We start from the raw sequence: 23,133 nt of genomic DNA, 5'->3' as shown, positions 1-23,133 counted from the left end.
CATAGACTAAAATCACAAATAACAAATCCTTAAAAAATTAATTTCCAATGAATACATCAAGTATCCAGCAATAGTAACATCAACACAGACAGACTTACTTCCTCAAACATGTGGGAAGGCACTTAATCTGGAAAACACCTTTTTCCAGCTTCTAAAAATAAAGTGTTTATTTGCAGCCACATTTTCCTGTTTCAAAATGTAATTAAGCTGACAGCATGATGCTATTAAAAAGGAATGAGTAGCACTTGATACTCTCTGTGTTGCATTTAAGACAATAGTACTGAATTTTTGTCAAGATTTCTTATTGTCTGATACAAGTTTGCTTTGAAGGTCACCTTTAAGATGCAAGTCCCAAACAAATGCACCATTAAGCCACTATTCAGTACAACTTCATTAATTACAGCTTTGAGAAATTCAAAAAAGACAATGTATTTATGCAAACCCCTCAGGTACTCCAAAAGCCTGTTGTAGGAGATGACACTTGTAGCCAATACAGTCTACATACAATAACTACTCTAAGAAGTGTTTTGCCACTTTTTATTTTACTTTAATTACTCAGTGCTATGGAAATCCTGACAATTTTACAGAAATCAAGTTGATGCAGAGGAACCTTCTTTAAACCTGAAAAGCACTTAACATCAGCAATCCCTCTTAAAATCCTCTTCTGATCTAGTGCTGCAACAGGTATTACAGTGCTATAAAATCTTACTTGATTTAATGTTCGATACACAAATGTGAAGAAGTCATCTGTCAAGAACTAAAATTACAGTTTTAAAAACCTGTCTCTAGTCCTACACCTTATTTGTGATGGGAAACCAGGCAGTAAATTCCAGGGTTTGAAGGCAGTCCCATAACCAGGCACTTGCAGCAAGTTTTGAACCAAGAATGATTTTCTTCTACTATCTGAGGCACAGTCATGTGGAAACCAAACCAGCTCTGCAAAGTAATGTTCAGCTGGACACTAAGGCAACCATTCAGCAACCTTTTAAAAACAGAGACTGTACCAAAGAACTTCTCTGGCCTCACTGAAACGTTAATTTTTCTTGATGTTAAATATTATTCAAGAAATTACCAGAACAGAGAAAAGAAAAAAGCAGAAGAACAGGAAGAAAAAGGGAAGAAGGAAGAGAAAGGAGAAGCCATACGGCAACAGAGCTCACATGTCCCAGTAAGGGCTGAATAAATTGCTAAGTTCTATGAATCTCTACACATAAAAATTATATTTAGTTACTGTGAAAACATAAATTGATAAGTTGATGTGCTTTCTTGACTACTGTAAATGCACTGTTTGTTGCAACTTCTACTATTTTCTCCCAGACTTCTGTATGCTAAGAAATAAATAACCCACTTGTTTTGCTGAGACTATTTTGAGACCCTCCAAGAGCACCCACTGATTATAGCTCATTAAAACATGTTTACCCAGACAAAACTAAACCACCAGCAGAATCCACAGCACAAATGCTGTAACCTGGTGAGACACTCCCCAAGTGGAGCATACCAGGAGAAATTGATCCTACAGCCTTTTAAAATGTGCCCAGGGAGAAACTGTGTGCAGAATAGGGCAGGTAAGAGAATATCAAAATGTACACTGAACCATGTATATTAATTCTATTTTTTTTGCAGTTGTTGGGAGTTTTTCTTTGCTTGCAAACTACAAATATACTTGTTCACCACAAAGATTTTTAAGTAACAATAGCAACAAACTTTGACATCCTTTGCTTAGAAAAGTATTACTGCTGCAAAAGATAATGAAACTTGAGAATACATGAACAAGTATGTTAAAACACAACAACTGAGCCAATGCCTTTTTGCTCATGAACGTATACTTTTGATTTTTAAAGAATTCTTTGATCTCAATTGTAAAAACCTAACTGGAGACTGTAAACAAACAGCAGACTTCTAGTTCACCCAACAGATATTCAGTTCCCACCATTTAAGAAACCAAAAATAGTTCACAACTGAAACTAGCAAAATTACATCCCTAAGACATTTTTCCAATATCCCAGACTAGTATTTCTAGTTAAATCCCTTTGCTAAATAGAACAGAGAGCCAAAGTAAATTAACAACTACTAGTATTATAGCGTACTAGACTAGTATTTATAAGTTGAAGGGTTACACAATTTATTGGAAATAACCCATAAAACTGGATATTAACAAGATGTCTTCCCTATGATCTTGAATTAAGACTACGAGAAAAAATCTTATAGGAATCATTTCCTTTTGGAAACTAGCAGTGGTTAGCAGATTGCCCAAGCAAACATTTATTAGCAAAGAGATTACCAAATTCACACACTTTGTTTGATTTATTAATAGAGGTTGGCATTTGTATACATTCACAAAGATCAACTGCATTTTATCAACTGCATTTCAGAGTTCTTTCTTGACTATTAAATTCCTGTAACCATTTTATGTTCCGTTTTTAAGTTGAGATGCATCAAAACATGAATTTGTAGAGCTAAAATCGAACTGGTCTGGGAAATAAAAATCTTCAGATATTTAATAAATTTGGTGTTCCAATGCTTAGCAACTACTGAAGAGTCAGAAAAAGTCTCTCATTAGCTCACTGACTTCCTGTTCTCATATACCCAAACGTAAAGGCCCCAGCCCACCACATCAACCAATGGCTCAGTCATTTTAATTATTACAGATTTGAGGAATGCAGTACAGTGATTACAGTGGCAGCTTGGGATCCAGGGGTCCAATTACTCCCTGTGCTGCAGACAGGCTGTCTGACTTCTGGTTTTACGTCTCTGTACCGTGTTTTCCCAGATGGAGTAATAATAGATGCAAATTTCAGAAAGATAATTGAGGATAAACATATTAAAGGTTGTGTGTTGCTCAGCAGCTCCACTAATAGCACTGAGTAACTACCTAAAATACAGGATTTTAAGTGATTCCCCATCCTTAAAGCTGACTGCAGTGAATTGTTGCAGAACACAATGAAATTAAGGTCTCTACAAAAATTCCCAGATGCGCTGGAAAATTGAAGCAGAATCTTGCAGTGAACTAAGCATGAGTCGGGGAAAAGGAGACTTGCTGTCCCCGAATTATTTTGTTACGAAGCTCAGTTTGTAAATCTTTGATTTCAGCAAGCAGGAAAGATGTTTTTAAGATGGTGGTAAAAGCACTTCAGTTGACACTTTCTGTTAAGGTTACGAGCAGTGAAACAGGTCTGATTCAACAGCCCTGGGCACCAAATCCCCTGCACAAACCTGAGCGTACTTCAATGGTACTTAAGCACGTGCTTTAAGAGAATCAAGTATTTAAGTGCTTTGCTTTCTGAAATCCACACTTTAAGTCAGAAATCTGTTGAGATGAATGGAGCAGCTGAGACCTCTTCACAGTTTTGATTCCGGCTGTCAAGACATTTCAAAGGTTTCTTTTGCAAATGTAATTTAGACCAAAAAATAAAAAGCAAAAGTGATCAGATGGGGGAGCAAAACTCAGCAATAAAATTATTCCATGGTTGCACTCAAAAGAACCTGGGAATCCAGAAGCCTTTTTTATAGTTAAATCATTGAAATAAAATAAATCAGGCTCCTCTCCTCCAATGGTACGATACCACTTTGAGAAAACAAAAATAGGCTTCTTCCCAGGAGCTTGGCACGTTATTCACTCCTTCGTTAAGGCTTACTGACTGACTCCAAAAGACATTTTAAACACGGGAAGGATACCCTATCCCTTTTAAACAGCTCGGTCAGGAGAGGGCACATGGGGAATCATGTTGCAGAAGCAGCAGGAGCTCCTGCTCCTGCCAGGAAATCTGGAGAGGCTCCCAAGGCCCTGACCCCAGCACAGAGTTGGCATCCCCCACCCTGAGTTAGGGCTGTTCCTTTCAGGCTGGCATGGTCCCACAGCATCCCTCCCTCTATGAAACATCCCCCTGGATAATGGCAGGATCAGGAACAGCCACAGCTTCACGACCAAGTTCTGCACGAGCATATGAGATGGAAAAGCCTTCTCCCTAGAGTTTCGTTAATCTGTGTACTGCCAAAGCCAGTCCTGATCTGACTTTCTTAAGAGAAGTTTTAGACAATAGAAAGAGGTGTTGTTTTCTTCAGTATGGGGATGGGACGGGAGGGGTTGAGTGGAAAGGAACAGACCCAAAACAGAACAGTCAAAACTTCCTGATTATTTTAGCAGCTTAATAGTAGGATTTGAAAACCACTGTAGAAACCCAAATCTGTAACAGCTGATGAAACAGCTCAAAGCAATGCAAAATATACCATTTTACAAAAGCACAGAAACTCCGAGTCACTGGTAAATCCTGTGTCACATAAATTTGATGAGAACGCAGAACCAACAGCACAGCAGGCACAAGACACAGTTTTTCCTGTGAGAATAAGATCTGACAGACCACTGGACTGAAATGTTAGTAAACCAACAACTGAGTGGGGAAGGAAAAAAACAACTATTCTCCTGGCAGAGACTATCTAGATTTACTTTAGCCTTTAAGAGACTTATTACTGTTGTTAATAGTGATCCCAGAGGCACATAAGGAAGGGGAGGCTGTTCCTACACCTTCCATCTGGGGTGTGGAAAGGGGGATTTCAGACACCTCATCTCAGTGTCCCTTCGCTCCTCAGATTTCACATGGGATTCTCCAGTCCGGGAATCTGTGACTCACCCAGACCATGCAATACCACCTCATGACAACGAGTAGCTTTGGGATGGTATGTAATAGATATCAAGGGGGAATGCAATATTTCCAGCATCTGCTGAAATGAGGTGTGGAAATGTCACAGAGATTTTCATATCCACATAGAGAGCTGCTCGAGGAGGCGGCAAGGCAGGCTGTGCATCATGCTAGGAGAGACACAGATGTTGGACACCTCAAACTCTGTGGCAAAGCATTTTCACATGAAAGACCAAATCCTGGGCAGTGCTGGCTACATGGCAGTGTTCACCCAGCTCAAGGGAAGCACGTTGAGAAGAAAGTCCCATCCAGCCCTGACAGACATGTCCCCCCAGGAGAGGACGGCATGAGCACAAACGACAGCAACCTGAGCATGGTGGTGTTTAGAGAAAGGTCTGTCTGCCCTGCAGACTGACGGGTACAGGAGAGAGCCAAGGCAGCTCAGGTGCCAGAGTAAGCCTAGCCCAGTGGCAAGGGATCCCAAAGAGGCTGGTCCCCCGCAAGAAGCAGGATATTGCAACACAGAGCTGGTCTGCTGCAACTCATCCATCAATGCTGACACTCAGCTACCTACTCCAGAACACAATGCACAGCTTACAAAAGGCCACAGGCAGACATTTCTGGCTAAGTTGCATGTGACTTGTGTTTTTGAAGCTTACTTCATAAACCTATCAGAAAGGAGGGGGAAAAAGAAAACAAAAACGAAAAAGCAACACATAAACAAACAAATAAAAGAAACCAAACCAAACCAAACCAAAAAAGACAAAGAATCACCAAAAAACCAAACCAAACCAAAAACCAAACCACCCTATTATTAAAAAAGTCCCTCATCCACTATCACCTCAAACCCAAGCAAATCCTCAAAACAACTGAAGTCAGTTATTGAAGGGGGAAATGGCAGACAGACAACTGCCATGGAAGCTGAGTTTGTGAAAGCCTTAGCAGCAGCTCTCCAAGGTTTGCAAGTACGCTTAAGCACCATACACAGCTTAATCCAAATCTGGCCTGCTACAGGGTTCTGCGAAGTTCAGAGATGAAACACACATGTGGCCATTTGTCATGCTGTGGCTCTCTTCAAACAACAGCTAATGCCAGCCTACTTTAAATAAGGATTTCTTCTAACAAGTAAAAGAATTGAGCATCACAGAAACAATCACTTCTAGATGCAGAAAACCCCACCCATATTGTTCATGTAACCTATGATTCACCACAGTATTTCATAGACATTTTAGTCAATTCCTAAGCCAGACTCTCATGCACATATATTTTGTTCTTACAAATATTATGGGAGGAACATTTATATTTTGTTCTCTAATGGTACTGTAAAGGCCATCTTCGAGTTAATTTGCTGATCATGATCTGCTAACACTCAGACATGAACTTCTTAGAAACACAGTCTCTGCCAACTCTTTGCTAATTGTACTATGAGGAGGAATAGTCATTCAACCTACAAATGCCACCTGTGAAGGAATCAGGTATTTGACATCTAACACTGCCCCTTGGATCATTGCTCAATGATCTCCTTTTACTGAAGATAAAAAGGGCAGAAACTAAAAGATGATGCAGAAAAGTTACACCCCATCCCCACACACATTAAGGACAGGAGTCCACAAATAACATATATGACTAAATCTCAACTAACTTGGGTAATGCTGTTTATCAAGGCTAAGAAATCCAGTGAGCTGAAAGGTTTTTGGTTAATTGAATCTTCTTATTCAAGAGACAAAGAGCAAAAAAACACACAAAAATCTACAAAGATACTTGTTTTTAGGATAGAGGAATGGATAATATACAAGAGGATGGACAAAAGATGCATCTTTCCCATCTTTGGTAAACCATTTGCCTATAAACAAGCAATTAAGAAAGGACAGTCACAACCAGATTCCCATTCCCTCCAACACCTACAAAAACAAATCACTGATTATGCATTTAACACTACGTCAACTCCCCAAGAATGAAACTTGATTAATATACAGCGAAGAAATCAATGTCTTCTTCAGGGCAATCATGCTTTTGAATTATGATCGATGCATGCAGATAATGCATTTCTACACAACTCTGACCTTCTGCTTGTTGGAGGGATCTAAAGATACAGGCAGTTATTGATATCACTGCAATAAAATTGTGTATTTCTTAGAATAACTGTATAACATGGCCTGTCATATGATAAGTCACTTTATGTTATTTTAACCAAGAATTAGTTTCAAATGCCAAACTGCAGCAAAGCACTGAAGAGTAATGCACAGTACTTTATTGATAGTAGTAGTTGTGTTCCACTTGGGACCAAGCACCTCATAGTTAAGTTATGAATGAGAGCCACTTTCTAGACTTTACAACAGAACAGGTTTCATCTAACAACACAAATGCACAGTAATTCCACAGCAAGATGAAATACAGGATCACAGTCGCACACCATTCAATTATATGTAAAAACCCTATAAATCCATGTTAGAGACCCCGATGATTTGTGGTTTGGGTTGTTTTTTGGTTTTTTTTGAGTGGAAGGGACAATACAGTTTCTACTGTAATAGGAGACTTCAGCTTATTGTAGATGATGTTTCTAAAGGTTATAGACACAGAAGAGGCTCATATACCTATAATTAGGTGGGAAAAGAAAAAATCGTATTAGCAAGACCATCTCTTCTAGGTCAATTCAAACAAAAAATTATGTGGTGGGGTTTTTTTGCCTCCAAAGCAGCAATAAACTCAAATGAAATAAAAGATGAAACAAAAGAACCAACTTTAGTGAAACCTTGAAGATGAGGCTCACAACATCCTGTAGAGCCAAAAGGACACAAAGCCCTTATTTTATCACTATGCCAGAGTTAATCTGAAAACATTCATAACATAAATCCCTAAGTAAAATATTAAAAAGGTTTAAAGCCATACAGATGTATACAGAGATGACCAGATGACCCTCAAAAGTAAGGAACTGGGGTGCAACTCAACCTTAGACACAAATCAGAACAATTAAAATACCAATTTAACTCAAAACCAGTGGAAACAGTATTCACTGCCACAAAGCCATGGTAGAACAGCAGAGAGCTGAAAAGGGGAGAGCTGAACTACCCCTCAATATGAGGACATACATTTTAAAACAGTTTTAGGATGATAAAGGCAGCATTCATTTTAAGAAGATAATACACCGTAACAAAATTGTACAAAAGAAACATTATCTATCTGGTTTTTACGAGTGTTGCATGAAAGAAATAACTGCAAAATAGCGAAAAAGGTTGTTTGCTGTTACCACTTGTCCCATTACTGTCAAGAGAGTTGAAACAGGTGGTTTTACCAAATTAAAACCTGTAAAAACAAAGCAACACAGATGTGTGATTGATTTCTGACGAAATGTGATTTTCTACATAAAAGAACATCTACCCTAAAAAAATAGAAGACCTATTCAAAATAAGTCTATTGCTCCATAGTTACATACAAGTATTACCTAATCTGGGACCATCTTCCATAGTGCCTGTGAAGCCAACAACCTGAGTAAGCATTTATGAAGCTGTATGCACAAGGTGTCAGAACACCAACCAACTGCAATGCCCTCTTAGCACACGACTACAATAAGGCCTGAGTTGAAGAACCCTGCTGAACACACCAGTGCATCAGAGCCCAGCAGGCTGCTAGGGAGCTCCACCTCTAGGAAAAAAAAGCCATCCAATCACCATGGACAACAATGCTAGAAATAACCTAGTTCAGAATCTGCACATGTAAATGTATACGAAAACATGGTTCCACAAGAATTGTTGTTTGATCTAAGTGTGAAGCTGCTGTCAAAATACATAGCCTTGTCTTGGTCTATGGATCTGCAGCCACTTGAGCCTGCCACCTTCTTAGGATTGACACAAGCATTCCTACACAAAGCTCCTACAAGGGAAGTCAGACTAAGGACCTCACCCCATCAAAAGAAACCCCAAAGACACTGGTGAGTGTGTGCTGCACAGCTCTCCATGCGGGAATGGGTGACTGTGAGTGGCATGAGGAAGGACAAAGAGCAGGGACTACTCCTTCCACTGGGGAACCTCACTTAATGCCAAACCAAAGCATTGCCACTGGTGAGGTTCTTGTAGAGAAAACTCCACCTCCAGGTGGAAGGTCTGTGCTGACTTTAGAAGAGTTCATGACTAAGGCAAAGATGCCTTTTTAAGAAGCGTCTCCTACAGAGCATTACAAAAAATAATTTTAAGAAGTCAATGCATTCAAGCCCTCTGAAATCTTAAAATATGACTGAAAATTTAATTGATCCAAATATTTTAATTTGGGGATTTTACTGAAGTATCTTGTGAAGCGTGAGTATAAATCCTATTAAAATGAACTTAGTTTGTCCATCCCTAAAATAGATTTGACATACAAACACAAACACAAGGTCAAGGTCACAGATCAGCAAGAAAGATTACAAAGAGGACTGATGTAAGAGCTGGCATTTGATCAAAGCTCCTGCATGTATTTTTTTAGTACACTTACCAGAAATACCACTACGCTACATTTTCTTCACATTGGTACATTATACATTTTAAACATTCCCTACCTTTGCGAGCAGCTGCTCTGTCCATATTTATTTTGACAAGTGATGTTAGGCAGTATAGCAAGGAAATTATGGGAGAACTCTTATGTTAAATGAAAAGCAAGTGGAAAACACTTTTTGCCACCTTTTTTACTCTGTTCAGCCATGTGCTGATACATATGAACTCAGAAATCTAAATATAAAACCCACTGACAAACACAAAACACAACAGCAAGACCACTGCTAGAGAGTCAGGATCTCAGTTTTTAACTGTACAGTCCACGATACATAATATAGCAATTGTATCTTTGGATGTGCATTTCCAAGCACAACACTTGCTTATTTATCCTAATTATCTGTGTGCACTGCACATATTTCTTAATTAAAAAAAAAGAACTCAACACAAAGTCTATGCAGAACACAATCAAACCTCTTCTGTAATCAGGACAACATTTACCTCCTAGAAAGCTTCTTTAATGCTGAATGCTGAGTAAGTGAGCAGATTAAACACAGTAGCAACAGTTGAAAGACTCATTAAAACCCAGCTGCTGAAAATAGTTAGCAATGAAAGTCATTTACTGATCTATCCATCCACCCACTGATACATTCTCAAAGCTTTAAACATATGCAGAAGAATATTTATCTTACAGGTCACGTCTACCAGACGTAGCCTTCTGATGCTTAAAGGAGAGGAAGAAGGGGTGTCTTGGGTGACACAGCATCATCTGACTGACATTCAAAGGTGCACTGCTTCCACAAAGTTTAGATGCTCATGGTACCAAGCAGTAATTTAAAAGCCAGTGTGGCTTGTACTCTTAATTCTGAACCCGCACTTTCAATACCAGCACCACTCTGATGTTAGTCTAGACATGACTGGGAGCAGTTTATATTTAGACAGAGAGGTATGTCTATAAATAAGACTGTTTGTGTTGGTATTAAAGCTTTTATTGGAACACATTTCGGGTGACCTGCATAACTCACTTGTATATGTGGGTCTCTTGGACATTGCCAGTAAAACATTCATGCCATCACAGACCCTCCTGTATCTTTTTTTGGTTATTAATTCAATATTTCTTTACTGATTTTTCTCCATTTAATTTTTGTATAGGTATTACGTTTGCAGCAGTCTACCTGTGTGATCGGGTTGGCTCAGCTACTAAAGAAAAGGCCTTAAATGAAAAAGACAAAAAGAAGTCAAGTTTTAAAAAGTTGTCTCCTTTTTGAAAACATCCTTCACAAGAATTAGATTGTCACCCTTTTAAGCTTTAGTATTGCCTGAGCTACTAGGGCCAGATACAAATCACTCCTGAAGCCTGAGATGTGAGCTTCTCAGCACAATGGTATAGGTGCTTTTAACTCTGCTAGTGATTCATCAGATCTTAAAACAGTCACTGGTTTAAGATCAAATTGAGTTAAGTCGTAGACCTCAGGGCAATGCAGTTCTGCTCTTCCTTAGTCCCTTCTTTTCTAAACCCTTTCAGCAAAATGGAAGAAAAGGGGAGGTTGGATCCTTTTTTTTTTCAAGGGGAATTTCTATCCTTCCTCCTTTGCGAAAGGCTGATAAAGCTGCTCACTGCACTAAGGTCTTAGGGAAGAAATATAATAACCAAACCCAATAAATTTGGCAATGACTGTGAAAAAACAGAGGTTAATTCAACATTCACAAACAAATCAGAAACTTAGTCTGAAAACCAAATACACATGAAAATGTGTATATAAGACATTTCCCAACCGAACACATTCTAGGAAATAGTTGATAAAGCAGTACAACAACCCAGCACTCTAAAATAAACATGTTTGGAGTCACATAACATCTAAATTTACTAATGTACGAAAACTCAAATGTGTGAAAAAGCCTTTAGATTAGCTATATTACAGTGAATAACTGCTCATTCAGTATCATGGTAGGTCTTCTCTCAAGCTTACACTAGGGAAAAAAAAAATCTGTCTTTAATCTTCAAAAGTAAACCTTGAATAAAACTAGTCAGCAGCAGTTGCAGGTTTCGTTTGGGGTTTTTTGCCTGTTAACTACAACCTCACTGTCTTAACGCTCATAACCTGCAGAAGGCATGAAGTTTCTGCTGATTTTGAATTTTGGATTAAAGATCCCCTCTCTTCAAGAGAAGCTGGGATGTGACAGGTTGCTATCAGCAGTCAGTGGTGGTTTTGGTCGTTTTCTTATTGTGGCACTAAGTAGAAAACATCTGAAACCCAATTCTAATCTATTTCTCTTTGGAGAGCTCAAACAGGCATCCTTCCACATGGCAACCCAAAGGTAAAGCATTTCAAATGTCTTGTCTTTTTAAAAGGGGTAATGACAAACTGCAATAAATGACAAGCCAATATAGAAACAGAAATGAATATGACAGCTAGCACAGAGAAGAGAATATTTCTGGTCAATTCAGTGGTCAAGTAGTCTAAAACAATGGGTTATCTTAAAGAAATTCATGGCTATCAATGTCCAATTTTGTAAAGGTACAACTTTAACTATTTTGTAGGTATTGACTGTGGTTATATTTACATGTCTAAAATGTTAAATTTTTAAAAAATTTAAAATAACATATTGATGAATAGTGCAGTAGTAAGGCCCTGAACCTTATACTTTCCTTTTCCTTATTTATTTTTCTTTACATAAGTAGATCTATGGATTTTAATAGGACACGCAAGATTATGCATGTCAATGTATGAGAGAGATACCTAAATGATGCAACACATATTAAAGTAGCAGACTTTCTGGATATCAACCATAGTAAAAAACAGTAATACATCACCTGTTTAAGCATCATGACTACAAAAAGCAAACTAGTTCATATTCAAAATTTCAATATTCTTCCATTATTCAGGACACAGCAAAGGATTTCCAAGATGTGCAAGATCAGTTACTCCAGCATTCCCGCTCCTCAAGTTGTTCAACACACAGCAAGGTGATTTAGTTTCCAACATGCTGGAAGTTTGATAGCAACTCAACATCTAATAAAATTGGCCAGGGTTAACAATAAGAGCCCGTGGGAGGTGGGTGAATTTGCCTCTGCAAATCTTGTCTCAGCTTTGAGGTTGTGGGGGAACACACAGAAGTATCTTAAAAGTTGTAATTATAGTTTTAATCTAGTCACTTAATGTCTACTGATAAGAGTATGGAGACAGTGGGGGAAATTGTCGCAACAAAAGACCTAAAATTCAAGAATGTAGCAAAAAAACAGGTGAAACTGCACCAAAGTAACTTAAACCATGTATCACAAGGTCATTAACTTAGAGTTATTATCCGTAACCACAACTCTATTGATTCAGCTGATCAGCCCAGGTATTATTTCCAGCTTAATCTGCCATGGTACAGATCTGAGCATGGCTGACAGGTCACAACCCCTGTCCTTTGTGTTATATAAAGACATCTTCCCTTGATGTAACTGGAAGAGCCATTTCCCAGCTCAATATGCCATCAATAAGTAACTCCAGCATCTTCTGAATCAATATCTAGTAAGGCCTTGTCAATGACCTGAAGGTAAGTTTCATTGACTTGCCTCTATTCTCATTAAACCATATTTTTGTTGTTTCTTCTCTTTTTCAGTTTTTATAAGAATCTGGTCACAAAGCTAAATAAGAATGTTTTTGCTCAAATTCTGTTGCTAAATTTCATTGGTGAGCGACACCAAAAAAACTCCACTGAATACAACATTAATGTGATTTTATTCAAGAGTAGTTCAGGCTCATATGTACCTGCAGGAATCTTACAAAACCACAAGATAACTCCCAAATACCAAATAACTGCTGAAGCAAATCAAACTGGAAAGGGAAATGTAAACCAAAGAAAGACAAGATGGAAAAAAGGCCACAAAACTCTCCACAACCTATTGTTCTCAAAGAGACTTTATGCTCTAAAAGCATACAATTTCAAATCCATTTCAGGAGGAAAGGCCAGAAGTTCTGGTGGGCAGGTGATCGTGTCTTCAGCTTCCCAGGAACCTGCTTAGAAGATTGTTAGCTTGGCACCCTAGTTAGCAAACTCCAGAGAAAGAGATCAAGACTATACAAGGATGTGAAATAAACCACCCTCTGACTCGCAATTCTTAGGAGAGGTAAGGACCAAAGGAAGTGTGAATGAGATAAAGTTACCATTCCATGCCCAGGGTGAGAAAAAATACAGGTTAATAAACTTCACAAGTTCAGGGCAAAAACTCATACCTTTCAAGTGTCACTGCCGGATCTTAGTGAATCTGCTTTTCACTCCTCCCTGCCAAAAATAAATACATTATAATCAGGATGCAGAAACTTATGGTGGAAAACATTATTTCTAGTGTAACAAGAAATCACTCTGCTAATTCAATATTAGCTCATGAAAGAGAGTCTGTCTTACTTCTACAAGGCATAACAGACTTAAACAGAGTTTTCCCCCAAAGTCGGTTTTACTTGTGGTCGGTTTGTGACAGGATCAGACCTTGACAAGTGAAACTGAGCTGAGCAAGGTGATAAAGGTAATGTGCCAGGAGAGAGGGGATAGATCTCCTTGCCTGGTTAATACTATCCACTTTGTCAAAAAAAGCTGTCATCAGCAGATTATCTTTATTTTAACACTCCTGCTATCCATTTACACACCATGACTAACAAGAAAGCAAAACCCAACCAACCAAAACCAAAATAAACAACACACTACACACCCTTGACACTGCATTCTGCTTTTTAAAATCTTTCTCACTTTCTCCTGCTATTATCCATGTTACTCTCATTCAGCTCCCTATTTCTGCAACCCACACTTTTGTAACATTAAGGACATCCAATGACCATTCCCCACTACACAAAACACAGCTGTTATTGTAATCTTTCCCCTCAAGACACTCTGACCGTACAACTCTTTACTTCAACTTTCCCATTGTTTTTCTCTTGCTTTAGACTAAGTTTAAAATTTCTCATCTCTGTACTACAGACATTAGTAACTTTCATTTCTACCTACACAACCTAACCACTTAATGTGTCCTTCTTCCTTATCCTTTTGTTTCCACAAACACTCATTTTTGCTGTAATACTCAGGCACCTCTCACACAGGAAATTCCATTATGTTTCTGCACTGCTCCCCAGGTGAAGATCATCCACACTCTGGAGGCTATTTCTTCCTCTCCTCCAACAGTAAATTACCAGAACAAAAATTAATCCAAATCCACTAGAATACCTCCTGCAAGACCACAAGCCAAAACACAAATGACATATGTTACTTGCCTTTCCTCACAGACTTGTTTGCCCCCTTTCCCTCATCATAGTCTATATTAAGTTTAAAATAAATACATCTGCACCTCTGAGATGCTGACAACTTCAGCTGGACAGCAATTAAATGAAGCCCTAGAGCGACACTGCCTTCCAGAATAAGTACATTTTCCCTTCCTCTCACAGAAGAAAAAAATGCTCTTATTGGTTTTGAGGTACAAAAATACATCCTGCTGTAATAATACAGTTTTCACTCCACTCCATACCTTTCTTTTACTACATACGATTAGAAGGGAGGAAAGAGTGATGCACACTGAAAGATCAACAAAACACAAAAATTAATGATGTATGTTGAAAAGGGTACAAAAGGCCTAAAATAAAACATAAAAGGGCTAAAACACAGTGTCAAAGGGCTCCCCTTCTCTTGAGCTGGTGCTTTTAAAAACCTGGTGAAAGCTCTTTCACTTCCCTGGCTGATACAATGACAATATCTCTACCCTGATGCAATCTGTTTTCACTTCAGAGAGCACAGATGCTACGAAGGCCAGAGAAGGAAAGGAAATACTGCTGCTAGGAAAACTTTTCAGTGACCATAGTTACTTATTTTTAATCATGACAGCCGGTGGTGCCAAATATATGAATAAGGAAACTTTCGAGGAGGAAGGTGAAGGCTGAGAGAGCACCTGTCCCAGAGACTGGTTAAACATAAACCCAGACCTCCTTCAATAAAACAAAGAAGCTTTCTGTGTCTCAGCTGCCTTAATGAAACAACCTTCCCAACCCAAACAGCAGACTTCATTCTGCAAGTTCTCTACTTTTTTGAACATAGTTTCTCTTCCTCCTTCTCAAATCAGAGGGGTTTTATTTACTTGGTCTACCTCTGAATTCTGTGTTATTGCAAATAAAATTTAACCCTTGCTTTCAAAGTCTCTTTGCTATCTCTCTACTACATCACAAACCAGAGCTTGCTAGTAGCACTACTGGAGGTGAACAGTTTGGTTTACCAAGAATAACCTATTGGGGTGCAAAAAGCACTTTCTTTCTTTATGTGCTGTCAGGTTCCTGAGAGCAGGCCTGCCTATGCTTGACATTTGACATAATTACTATTGTAAACCATTTTATATTCCTGCAAATTCAGTCTGCAACCCCAAAGGGCTTACAAAATAAGATAAGATGCAGTGATAACAGAGGAGAGAAAAAGGGCTGTAGTGGAAAAGCAGGTATAAGAAGGAGGAAAAGCATCAATGGCAGGTGAAGACAGTGAGGCTACTCAAGCAGTTTGGGACACTGCCTTACCAGCCTGAAGTCACAAAGAGTAAGAAAAAGAATGGCAGAAACAAGATGTAGGACACTGCATATGGTAAAAGGATATAAGCAACTGCTTCATTAAACTATAAAGTCAGAGGTGAAATACTAGGTTGCATGGTTCCTCAAACATCAGCTGTATTTCACTGTGGTAGGGCGCATTTCCACTGAACTGCGATAAACACTGTTACAATGCATATGGTCCAAAATCTTCAGGAGTTTACATTGGTTTTACTGTGACTTTGACCAAAGAAACAAGACTAAGGACTGGAAGATCTAATGCATCTTGACTAACCTGTTGCTGAAAACTGGGTAGGAGGGGAGGAGAAAAAAAACCATTAAGTTACTGCCTATCCATCACCACTCAGACCAAAAACTCCATTTGCACAGGGAGGACAGGAGTAAGATTCCAAAATGAAAATTAATAGACTAAACCATTCTTGCAATTCACTTCAACATACAAGAAACAAAATGTGCACTAAATGAAACCTATTTTTGTCAGCTGCTTGATAAGACAAGAATGACTAAAGAAGATGGAGTAACAACAGTCTCGTTTTCGTTAATACATCTGAACAGAAGGTATTTCCATAAACAGCTTTCTTGAGTTTTCCACAAATTGTTATATTCCACTACAGCTACCTTACTTTAAAGCAAATGCCTAAGTTCCAAGAGCAAGCATGATCTGTGTTATGCACAGGTATCAATCACAGGAAAGGTAATAGTAGTTTATGGGAGTTTTTCTAAAGCGCATCCAAAAAACTCAAGACTGCTTGATAGGGATATGCAAACACAATCTTTGCCACTCCAAGTACTACCATTAAAACCTTTCTTTGTTTAACATTTCTCTGTGTTCGATTGGCAAATTTCAGTACTAGCCTGATTTTTGTGTAGTACATTTCATTCTGCCATTTTACATCTCAAATTGGTTTGCACTCCATCATTACTACCTGAATGCTGCAAAAATCTTTGACATCGTAACTTCATAAATATTGGAGAACAGAGGAAATGCTCTTATGAGCAGGGAACTGTTGATAAAACACTTCTTCCTCCATTGACTGTATTTTGTCAGCTGTAACTATGTGCAAGTGTCCACACTTGCAAATTACACAAAACATGCATCTGAACTACCCTTTCATGAAATTATTTTGTTTGGTAAAATGATAGCCACAGGTAGAAAAGATGAGAAGAAAGTGTCTGAAGTTGACCAAGCATCCTATCTTTCTTTGTTGCAACATACAATCAATTAAAAAACTTAATCAAAAAATAATAATATACTCCGCCACCAAGCTGCAGAGTGCAGGCAACATCCTCACTGCAGAAAGGACTTTCACAGACTTACTACTACATGAATCTGGAAAAGAGAATCCCAAACTACTTTGAACTTGAGTGAACTACAGAATTAAATTCCGTATTGCTTATACATAAGCCGAGGTCATAAAAACCCCCACTCACATGCAAACTAGTGACAAGTGAGAGGCACTTCAGTTACAAAAGGCCTACTTCAATCTGGCATCTAAATATCTGATGTTAGGTGGCTGCTGCTGTTTACAGACTGATCACAGTCATTTCATTCCTTTGTTGCTCACCAGGACCTCTCATTACATGCACTGTGCGAGTCTAAATTACGTTGGAGGCTACTGGACACTATCAAAATTGCAAGAAGAAAAAGTGATTCCGTCTTTGAATAGAACAGAACAGAAGACTTTACAAACATCAGTGAAGACATCACAGCAGTCCTTTGGAATATAACCACTCTACACACGAGGAAAAGTGAGGACAAGAGAAGATAAACAACTTGCCCAGTACCATGAAGTCCATATCCATAGGAAATGTTCAGTTTTGCCCTTTAATTACAAGATACTTTCTTTTTTATTTCTTTTGTGTGTAGTTTTGGGTATTTCTTTTCCCCCCATTGATGAAAAAAATACAATTAGGTACACTAAATTTGAGGAAACAGTGGTTCTTACTAAAGGAGTAGGAATTGCACACTACGGTAACTGCTTCTATCTTCCAAAATAAGAAAAATTATTGGCACTTCCATCACCTTAGGTGGAGATGTGTGTCAGTCAAGTACAGGCAATACAGGTTTTCCAGTATACCTGCTGAAAAAATGTTCTCCCCAAGAAAACAACTGTGTCAGTACTGAGCTGATGAATGATGGCATTAGGATCAAAAACATAATTCCACCAACTTTACCTATTTCTCAGAAATCTAACATGCTGAAGGAGTCTACTGAGCAAGGGAAGCACTATTACATTGATTGGAGTAGGAAAGACCACTACATAGCAGAGGCTCTTCTGATCCACTCCCTCTTTCAGTCTCTTTCCTAACCCAGAACAGTAAAGTCCTTTTTTATCCTGAAGCAGGAGTCTTTCATAGTGAAGTACATATAAATGTCAGTACACGTATCTAAGCCCTTCCTTCCCAAACAGGTCCATTTTTATTTCCTTGCTTTAGAAAGCTGTTAAAACCTGCTTTTACCAGTCTAATCCAGCTGCAATACATTTACAGCACTGGATTGCTTGGATGGACCAGAAAACAGGGTGTGCTTTTATCCACAGTAACACCAGTGTAAACACAGAACTCCAGCAGCAGCCCACGAAAGAAGCAGGGCAATGAAGGAAAGCAACTGATGCTGCAATGACAAGAAAACCCAGACAGACAGCTTTTTTTTTTTAAGTGCTGAACTGCTTGGTGGTGCCCAGGCTCTGGAATCCTAAATTACATCAGGCCTGACTGAGCATCCTCTGCAAGTTGCATCAGTGACTAAAACTGAGCCTGTAGAAAGGAGTTAACTCCCCATTCAAAGCCAAAAGGCATAGATAGAATATTCATCCCTCAGCAACAAATATTAACATTTTTCCTGATGAGTTTGTACATACTGAAATTCTAACTTCAGAAGCTGGATGTTTCCAAACTCACCAAAGTCAATGAATAAACAACTCAGTTCCTATACCTATTACTTTGTAGAACTTGCAGATATCTGCCACATACTCTTTGCCAGAGTGAGAGAAAAATGGATCAGGAGGCTGCCAGTCACTTAAAGGGGTAAGTTTGGGAGGAGGGAAAACATCCCAAACCTTCTAACTGCTAATAGTCAGTGCCACCTATGGTTGATATTACAGCAACAGAGATTCAAACAAAGAAAAAAAAAGGTGCCGGTATACTTTTAATAAGGTTTTTCAAATGGCTTCAAGAGAACAGATTAGACAAAGTAGATTAACAATCTTTGCCTACTCCAGATTCTTTACAACCACTGCACTAGGTATAATGCTACTACCAAAAACAGGTCCCAATTCTCAATATGATTTTACAACCAAAACATCTTAAAAACACACTAGGACTTTTTAAGCACAACTTTCTACTTTCTTATCTTAGCACACTCATCTCCTCAAGTAAGGCTGATCATGTTTTTATTAACAGTTCCATTTCAACCATTCAGTCTGGTTCCGTTGCTGCAGATACTTTGTCCAGCGGTCAGCAAAATGATGCCAGAGATTATTTCATCAGGCCTTGCAAAATCCTCCCTCATAACCCCAACAGAGTATCACCAACACACTTAATTTTCAGGGAAAGTTAACCAACACAATAGACAAAATAATTCCCTCCAGAGGTTTCCCAGCAGCCTCAGTTCAGTACACAAGGCCATTAATTACACAACTGCCTGTAGCATTAGCAGGAATCTGGTAAGGACAGCACTGCTTCAGTTAAGGCTGCCTTCAGTATCTGCACAGAAAATCTATTTACTCTGAGAAGTTATGCAACACCTCCACTTCCTCTTTGCTTTACTATGGTAGAGCATGATAACAGAAGGAAAGCGGGTGGAGATGGGGAACAAGCATTTCACAATGCCTGGTAGCAGGGCACAGCTACCTCTCAAAAACAGACCTAAACTGGAATTCACCTCTAAAATCTGCCCAAATTGATGATAACACTCAAGCATCACTTTTACTTGAAACTTGATTACATATTTCCAGAGGAAAAGTGGTCACACAGTTAACCAATGCTGGAATCAACTGCATGCCTCTAATGTAAGTAAGAAGGGTTATTAAAAATCTGACTTACTTGGTTGGGGATTTGTGTTTAGTTTTGGTTTGGGGTTTTCCCCCCTCATTTGGTATCTTTCCCACCATCCCACCCAAAATATAGCAGTCTACCCCAGGCCAAGTTGTATTCCAAAAATTTCATCAAGATTTTAATGCTGCCAGTTATGCTCATTCATTAAAGTCAGCAGTAAAAGTTTTAATTCTGCAAACATCTTTTCATTCTCCATTTGGTGTGGGGTTGGTGGAAGAAAACCAGGAAAATGCTAGGCAAGCAGATACATTTCATGGCAATAAGAAAATAAAGATATAAAAAACACAACACTCATCAGTCCTCTTTTAACTATGATTTGAAGGAGTCTACCACATCTCTCTATTGATACACTGAGAAATGACAAAAACCCCCAAACCAAAACCTCCACAAACCCTCAGAACTGGCTTTTCCAATAGTGGAATTACAACAAGTCCCAAAGCAATCATAGCAATCTTGACTGGTAAACTGTTTTCAAGGACTTGGATTTAATCACATGTCATTTTCTTTTCCTCTAATCATTTATTTAAAGTCATAGGTTGAATTATTTATGAACAAAAGTTAATTGCATTGAAATGCAGTATTGCCCTGTATTTATCTAACACCTTCTTCAGAATTCAACTTTCTCCCATGAACTGGTTAAAATCTACAAAAAGTCCATCCAGAATTTAAGATAAGGTTTAACCATTTCTGCAGCAGTGCTGCAATTAACTTCCAAAACCTAGTTAAATATGGCAAAGTTCCTGCATCTTGAGATCCATTGTGTAAATTGTGCAACTGTTTTTACCAACTTTTGTTATCATTACAACATGTCTTTATGGGTTTTTTGTTTGTTTTTGGTGGGTGTTTTGTTTTGTCTTTTGTTTTTGGGGGTTGTTTTTAGAAGTAATTCAAGGGGAAGAATAGCTCACTCACAAAGTACTTGCTTTGGAATAAATAAGTTTTGTCTAATGAGTTGCAATCAGAGTAGTCACTATTTGAGTCCAAACAGTCACATCACAGAGCCTCCCTAACTGGGGTTCTTCAAAATTTTCTTAGCTGTCAGAGGATCTCAAAGATCAACAACTCGCATGCATAAGGCTGTATCCACACTCTTCGCAAGGTGTAAAATACAAGTTCAAGAATACACTCATAGAAATACACCACACATCTATAAAGTGTTAATCTTAAATCAGCAGGGCCACATGACAGAAGTAACTATTACAGTGCATGACTTCAGCTCAGCATGCAGCGGTTCCCAAGTCCCTCACTTCCTTAAAGCAACGCATTGACTTCTCACTTGCCAGGACAAAGAGTGGGAAGAGGATTTCACAAATACCTCTGTGGCTTGTCCGTGGTGATAACGCACTAGGAAAGATGGATTTTCATTTTCTCATCAAGTTATTAGGTTAGGTTTACACACACATTTAAATGCCCAGGAGGAGTCTGCCACCTGTCCTAAACTTAATTAGTCCGGAATGTCTGCATGACAAGAGCAGATACTTCAGATGTTTCTGAATGACCACAAGCAAACATCCAAATAATCACCAACACGATTTCAGTGATGCCAAGAATGAAGGACTAAGCACAGCTCTCTGTGAAACAGCTTGAATTTTATTAATGGAGTGTTTCATACTTCCCATCAAACACAACTGACATCAACTGAGCATTTATAATACCAGAGAATCAACTATGTAAAGTCTGCAACTATGTTCAGAAAATGAAGAGCACTAGATTTCTCATTAAAATACGGGTGCATATTTACACATTACTAGGAAAGGGGGGGGGGGGGGGGTTGAAAGATGTGAAGACTCAAATCCTTAAGACTTTTCCTCAGCTTTGTTCTTTCTCTGTTTATCACAGCAGCACATCTAAGATTCGCAGGTTTTTATACCTCCCCTCCCATACCCACCCCCACACACACGTAGGACCAGCGCAGCAGATTAAAAACTAGTAAAAAACAAGACATCTTCATTTAAAGAGGCACACACATCCATGTTCAAGTATATTTCACATTTATCATCTCGCTAAAAGCTAAACCAAAACCCCCTTGAAACATTAATTAGAATTTTATCTGTGTAGGTACACAGCAACTACTGACACTGAAGTGAGTAACTGAATATAATACAGAGAATTCAGTTAATCATCTCCTTACGTTGCCATTGGCACATAAATTTGTCTCATTAGTAGGGGCTACTTAGTTCACTGTAGTAAACAAAGCTGCTGATACGACAGCCCCACATACTTTTCATTCATTCATATATTTTTCTTTACTTAGACTTCTAGCATGTGCCACAGAAGAGCTGAATGTTAAAACATTCCTGGAGTGTCACAATATGTAATACAATAAAACAGATTACAACCATACCTTTCTTTCACAGCAGTGGTGCCAAGCACAGGTACACTGTAGCAATCAATTTGTTCTGCAGACAGTAAGGCTTTCATAGAATACTAATGCAAAATCTCTTTTCTTTTTCCTTTGACTTGACTCCCCAATGCCTGGGTCCCGACCAATACAAGGAGGAGGGCAGAATGTCTTCTGCTGAGATAACCACAACTACTAATCAAGTATACGTGTACAAGGGCACAGGATTAAACCTCCACCGGGCTTGACTCGGGCACTGAGAGCAGCTAAACACATGCACAGCAAGGTCAGAATTAAACACATACACACGCACGCGCATCTACTTGAGTGAACTAATTTATCACACTTTACCACTGACGGCTTTTTACCTCAGGGGAGTAAAATTACATCCCGGAGAACTGACGACGTTCAGACACAACAGCATCCCACAACAAATTAGATCTCTTGGAAAAGGGAACCGGGCTCCTTGGTGAATGTTCCTCTCCTGGTTTCACAGAAACTCTGTGCATGCTGCTTGTGTCTGCAGGTGCATGCAAATACTTGGGCACAGGTGTGCATATGCACACACACACACATGTGGGACACACCAATAGGTGTTGGGTAAACCACCACGACTGCGGTAAAGTTCAAAAACAGGCAGCAACTCCCTTCGAGAGAGTTCTCTTTCTGATTATATTTATCTTTACCTCTTAACATAATCAATCTATCAAGTCTAATTACTCCAGAAGAAAGCATTTTATTATTGTCTAACATAGCAAATGTCAAACAAGCTGTTCATTTACCTTGAAGTTTATTAGCATAGAAATGCAAAACAAAGATGCTCTCAAAACACTGTCACTTGTATTCACAATATTTTCAAAAACCCACTTAGCAGGTTTTTATTGCCTGGCATAGCTGGATACTGTATTAGTTCTTACAATAGGCAAGACTTTACCTTAACTGTATCACCCTTGAGCTAATACAAGACTTTTTCTGTAAACATCCAATTTACATTTAACTTTTCTCTTTGGCTCTCTCTAAATACAGACTTCTCCCATGTTCCAGTCAGCTCTACATACATGGATACATGTGTT

The 23,133-nt window shown here is 38.7% G+C and overlaps 1 protein-coding gene across 9 annotated transcripts in view; it reads right to left on the bottom strand.

Annotated features, from left to right (window-relative positions):
• NRIP1 (nuclear receptor interacting protein 1) overlaps positions 1–23,133 on the bottom strand; it is a 97,420-nt gene that overhangs the window by 9,821 nt on the left and 64,466 nt on the right. For 8 of the 9 annotated variants that reach the window (XM_071563173.1, XM_071563183.1, XM_071563163.1 and 5 more), the window contains one exon: positions 13,324–13,372. The exons of the other annotated variant lie outside the window; for it this stretch is intronic. The gene's annotated coding sequence lies outside the window, so the exon portion shown is untranslated. The remainder of the gene's footprint in view (positions 1–13,323; positions 13,373–23,133) is intronic. 9 annotated transcript variants of the gene reach the window in all.

Source organism: Pithys albifrons, chromosome 1 (genome assembly GCF_047495875.1).
Source record: "Pithys albifrons albifrons isolate INPA30051 chromosome 1, PitAlb_v1, whole genome shotgun sequence".
In the NCBI taxonomy this organism is placed as follows: domain Eukaryota; kingdom Metazoa; phylum Chordata; class Aves; order Passeriformes; family Thamnophilidae; genus Pithys; species Pithys albifrons.
The sequence above is the reverse complement of the archived record's forward strand: the minus strand, read 5'-3'. Positions and strand labels throughout refer to the sequence as shown.